The sequence below is a fragment of the Parambassis ranga genome, chromosome 14 (assembly GCF_900634625.1).
Source record: "Parambassis ranga chromosome 14, fParRan2.1, whole genome shotgun sequence".
NCBI lineage: Eukaryota > Metazoa > Chordata > Actinopteri > Ambassidae > Parambassis > Parambassis ranga.
This window is the reverse complement of record NC_041034.1, coordinates 17,570,826-17,576,884: the sequence shown is the minus strand read 5'-3', so window position 1 is coordinate 17,576,884 and position 6,059 is coordinate 17,570,826.

Sequence of the window (6,059 nt, the reverse complement as noted above, 5' to 3'; positions counted from 1 at the left end):
GGTTACCATACTGCACTGTGTGGTCGTGTGTTATTGCACTCTGAGGTGTGGGGGTTGTGGGTTCAGTACTGCCACAGCCCCTGAGAACACGCTGTTTTTCCTCCTGGATGTCGGAGCAGTGATGTTCCTGTATCTCTCCACTGATGTCAGATGGTTCAACAGACTAAGTCTTGGGTGGGACAGGTTTTGAGGCGTGAATTAAGTCCAGATCTTGTAATTGGAACCCAATGATGTCCTTTGTGATGATCTAACAGTCCTTTGTAGCATTTTCCTGTCCGCCTGGTTACAGTTGCCACACCATAGATAGAAGATAGAAGACATGTCCTTTAAGTTTTCCTGTAGTCAGTACTTGTTGCCTTGTGTTTTCTGAATATGAGTGCCACGTTGTGGTCATTACACCATGTGTGCAGTCTCTGCACCCGTTTGCTGTTTTGATTTATCATAAATTCAGTCACTGTAGTGCTGTCTGCCAACTTTACAATATGATTGGTGGGGTGGGTGGGAACTCAGTTGTTTGTAAAAAGAGTGTAAAGAAGTGTGTCTGAGAACGCACACTTGTGGAGCTGCTGTTATCCGGGCCAGGAACAATTTCTGCTGTGAGCAGGCAACTGTGAGCTTGTGTCAAAATATATTTTTTCTAAATTAAATACAAATTTTAGTTATTAAATAAAGTTCCTCCTCTCGTGTTGGAAATTGGTTTTGTGAGCTAATTTAATTTAATTTGTAAGTAAGCTAATTTAAAGTCCAAATAAATATTATATAAATTATGCAGGTATTGTTTTACTGTGTAAAGTCTGTGTGTGTGAGGTTTTGTGTTTTCGTTTTCTGTAGTTAAGCTAGAGGAAACCTTCTAATGATGTGTGTCAGTCTATATGAGGGGTAAGGTAAAGGGAAAGGGACAGAATTTAGTCTTTTATGATTTCTAGTGCTTATCTTTGTTACAATACTTCAAGGATATGAATCCATATTGCAGCTGTGCCAGCTCATATAGACAGATGTATCTTGGTAATTCACCAGAGGGCAGTCTTGTCACGCTAAAAACAACAAAACCATTCTGTCAGCCCTAAAACATTAATACAAAAAACACAGGGGCCAGCAGAGAGGAGCCAGATTTATTTTAAAGAAGCATTTGCAGAAATATGCATTTTCTTTTCTTTCAGCATGTAACAGTTTTAGAGTGTAGCACAGTTTGTAATTTAGTTTTATTACCTATTAAATGTTCCCTATGGGTTGTGTGAAATTAACCACTGTGCGCCAGGATGATTCAGTACTGCATGAGCAACCAGAAGTAAGATGAAGGACATGTATAAAGGACAAAGTGCTTGTTACTGCAGAGCCTCTGGTAGTCTTTTATGTCTGGAGATTTGAGCAACTTGCATCCATATAGTTCAGTTTCTCAGCTCTCTTTGTCCTGTGGAGGCATTTATGAACTGCTCTGCAGCAGTTTGTTATGCTGCTGCAGTTTTCCATCGCTGTGAGAGATGCCTGAAGCAAGTAAGGGTGAAATCACAGAGCAGTTTTGTTTTCACTAGCGTTGCCACTGTACTCCTAACATCTATAGCATCCAAAAATACTACACCTTACAAGCAGCAGAAAAAAGGGTGCCTGAAGAGGAGATGGAAGGGGGTTGGAGAGACGTATCCACTTTACCGAGTGTGAGGATAGAACAAAGAAAAACTCTACTTGACAATATTATCTTACATGTATAGTCGGTAAAACAAAACTCAAAACACTGAGTTGTTGTCAATGGCAGCAAACACAAGATGTAATAATGACATCCATGTTGTAAACTACTATGCTGCAATGTTTGTGAGTTTTATTATATTACAGACAAAACTCTATTGTGTACTAGTAACTACTAACAGGGAGGCAAACATATGATTTAGGAAATTACTGTTACTACCTTTGGACAATAGACATTAACTTCCTGTTAAGAGTCATGTGCCAGATAATTGTGATCCTTTGTAATGGAGTCCACATGGTCTGTGCACTTAAGCTGTTGTTATTTGCCTTTCTCTCCTGTGTTTTGCATGTTTGCCGAGATGTATAAACATTAACCCTTTCGAAAACATTTTCACAACAATGCATAGATGTCTTTAAAAATCCTCCCAGGATTGCCCAAGGGAAAGCTTTAAATGATGTTCCTAATGCACTTAGCCAGGTGTATGCCACCACTACACTCAGGCTTTTCACATTACAAGCCTATTTGCTTGTGTTTACTTGCTAGTAATAAAAGGCAAGCCCTTAAGAGGCAGTAGAAAATCCCACTTCAGCCTGTTATAAGAGTCATTGAGGTTAGTAGAACATTCTTTCCCTGTTGGTCTCAGTAGCTCTTTTAGAGAAAGGCACTTCAGGTATAATGCAGTAAAACACCCACATACTGCTGTGACTAGTGGTAAGCTGAATGTGAAAGACAGTGTTTGTCTCTCTAGTGCTCTTTCATTCCATGCAGTATTGAGACGAAAACCTCTGCTACTTTTCCAGAATGTAAAGCTAAACTGAGCATATGTCAACTCTCCATCCTTCTGACATTAAGAGTATGAAATGGTACATTACCTGTGACCCCTGCCAAACATGGTCACATGGTCTTTCCAATTAACTCTAATTGCCTGAGGCAGGTTAGTAAAGAACCTGTCGACACTACAGTTTTCTTGTTGTAGATGTGGTGGTGACCAGTATTTGGGTGTTGTAGGATTAGCCATTTAAAATCCTGTCCAAATGATGGTTAAATGCTTCAGGCTTGGTGCAACGAGTAGAAATTAGGGCTCAAGTCAATTTTATTTCTTTTTAATTTCTATATAGCACCAGATCATAACAGAAGCCATTTAAGAGAACCTTTCCTATGCAACAGGTCTACACCTTGTTCTTATATTAAACAAACTAAACAGCTCATGTTATTTATCTTATTTGCACGGCAGCATGTCATTTCTGTCTGCGCACAGAGGCCCGATGTGCGTACACACAGACACATGCACAGAAAAACACACACACAGACACACACCGTCAGACAGAGAACGTGTGTTGCTTTGTCCACCGTTGCTCATTACATGCTTGGATAGTTGGATAGCCTGAACTTTATGACTACGCTAGGCTAAGCTAACGTTACTGATGTCCGTGTTTTTATTTTATTTTTGCCAATGAAATATGCTATTTACTCTGTAAACCATGACGGGACCTTCAGCAGCTTTTGCGCACGATTGGACGCAGAGTGCTGTGGGTCTCTCTGCTCTGCCTGCAGCTGAACCTGCTGCATGAAGCTACTGTCAGAGTGACCGGCTGTGAGTGTTTTGAGGCGGGGGAGGAGCTCACAGCCACTGCTTGTCAAGGACAGTAGCCTGACTGCAGAATGATTTCACGTCAGTCTCCAAAAGTCACCAGAGAGTCACTAGTAGCTGTTGATAAAAATTTTTTTTTTTGAAAAGCCGCCAAATGTAGTGAGAGAGAGCATGTCCAGAACCGAACAGAACACGTGCCCCGAACTGAGACACGTGTACCGAACGGTTTGGATTTTTTTCCTGAACAGTCCCACCCCTAGTAGAAATGATTGAAAAGAATCATCTATATACATATGTTTGGGTGAGTGTGTGAATTTAACCCAGGTAGGGTTTCAGACAAAAAAAAGTTTCTATGTATGTTGTTTAGGATGTTAAGGCGCTGAAAGCATTTACAAACTGTAACTGATTTGAGAGCAGTTGTTATTGGCAGTACAGTGATCACTGACCGAAGGTCGATGATGACTGACCTTTTAATTATCCACATCACTGAGTGAATCTACACTGTACAGATAAGACTGCTTTCTCCTAATTGTTGTTGTTATTATTATTATTATTTATTGTTAAAAGATGCTGCTTGTTGTTGTTGCCTGATTCAAAGAACAAGGCGAGACAAGTGAGATCCTGGTTTCTCTCAGATCTTTCTCCTGCCTTGTCTTCTTCTGCTTGGAGAAGCTGAGGGAATTGATTACATGGAGCACAAACACTTTGTCAGGCCTGAATGCATGTGTTGCCAGGAACAAAGGGACACTATTAAAGCTTTCGTAACACCCTCTAAAACTTTTGATTTCCCCCTCGGCTGAGCAGAAAGCGTCAGGAAGACGACGATTGAAAATTAATTGGCAGCGTGTCAGCGGTGTATTTACATTTTGTTCTTTTAAAGATGCAATTAATTACAAGAGATGAAGAAATCTGCAGAGAGATGAGATGTGTTGCGTCGGTTGCCCTCCTCCCTGCAGACTCTCTTCTGCTCCGAGGGAGTGTAGGCAGACTTGCCAATTAACCACAGACTAAAAAAGACCCAAAGCTCCAATGTTTCAGCAGGTAAAAAAAGCCCAAATTTAAATTGCCTGGCAAGCGATGTAATAGACACCTCAATAGACAGTAGCATGTGGTTTACATACTTGTGTGCTTCAAGCTACACAGAGAAGATGTAAGGAAAATGTTCCGTTTTAAGAGTTTTGTAACTCCAGGAAACTCTTGCAAATTAGGTGCAGGGAAGGCTCTGTAGGTCCTGTATGCAATAAGAGAAGGTCTCCTATTGCTTCTTCTTTGAATGCCAAATGAGACTTGGTTCAGTTTGTAAAAGAGCTGAATGGAAAAAAATGTGTCTGGAGTCACAGTCACATATCGTCTTCCAGGCCTTTATCATCCTCATCAAGGGAGTAGTTACATCAACATCCCACAGTCGTCCTTGTCCAGGCTCCCTGTTTGGACTGTTTATATATCTAAAGACTGTAGACATTCAGCGAAGGCATTTTGTTTGCTGTTTTTGACATATTTGGTTTTGCAGCTGAAGGCCATCACATTGACACACATCACACTGAGGTCTGTAACCACATATAAACCATGTTTCCCCACCAAACAGTTAGAACTGATGAAGCTGCTTGGATGAGGAGTGAAACGTCTTCTAGAAAACTCTACAAGTCCAGACGCCTTGCTTCAATCTTCTCTACGTATGATGACCTGGATGACTGAGAATCTTCATCAACATGATGCTGCAGTTCTGGCATATATTTCTTATACATCAGGACACCTGACAACTTCTAAAGTTTAATTGTGGGTACATTTCTTGCATGCTTCCTTCATTTTGATTACATTCTGAAGGAAGTTTCTATTGTATGTTACTTTAAAGCACCATGTTTCTTTTGGGAGTCCCCTAATAACATCTATGCCTATTCTTCCAGCTTTTGGCCTCCCCACACTTTTAGAGAGAGCACAACAATGCCAGAAAAGCACTATCCCACAACAAAGCATGGGTTAGGCTTTCTTATTCCTTTCATGCTAAACACAAAGCTGTCAGAAATGCCTGGAAGCAAACTAAAGAGTATTTTTGTTCCTGCCCTACTTCCCCAGTGACCACAAACATGGTGACAGCGCCCAGGAGTTGCAGCAGCGCTTCTTTAAAAGCAACATATGCTTTTTGTACTGGAAATACATTAGTCATAAGGGGAAGGAAAGGGAGGTAGGGGGGCAATTGAAGTTTGGCAATAACATCTCAAATGCCCCACATTTCCACTCTGGCAGTAAGTACGGAAAAGTTTTAAAAGAAAGACAGATTGATGTTGGGACATAAAAAGGAATAATGCTCGATACCTTGGGAGCACTTTCCTGTGAAGACCAAAGAGGGCCTTTTAAAAAGCTTGTATAATTGATTCCACCCAGAGGTAACCCAAGGCAATCACCTACCTCACCAAAAGCGAACACTAAAGCCCTGTGTAAAGAGCGGCTGTTTTTTTTCTCTCCATTCCCTGCCATCTTTTTTATTGGGGCTTTCATCTGGCAGTGTGAATAACTGTGAAGTGAGGCAAAGCTGAATAAACATCGTCTGAATAGATGATTGATGGATCAATTTGGGTCCCTCGTTTCCCAGCGCTGGTGGTGGCATTCACATTGATTACGTTGCCTGTGGTCTCTGGCCAAAATACAGTCCTTGAAATAAGTATGTCTGTTGGAAAGCGTCCAACTCTGCCTCAGCCAAACAGATGGCTCCCAACGCTGCAGTCATATCCATATTAATGGCATGATTACAATGCATTACAATCAAGAGATCTTGTCATTAACATT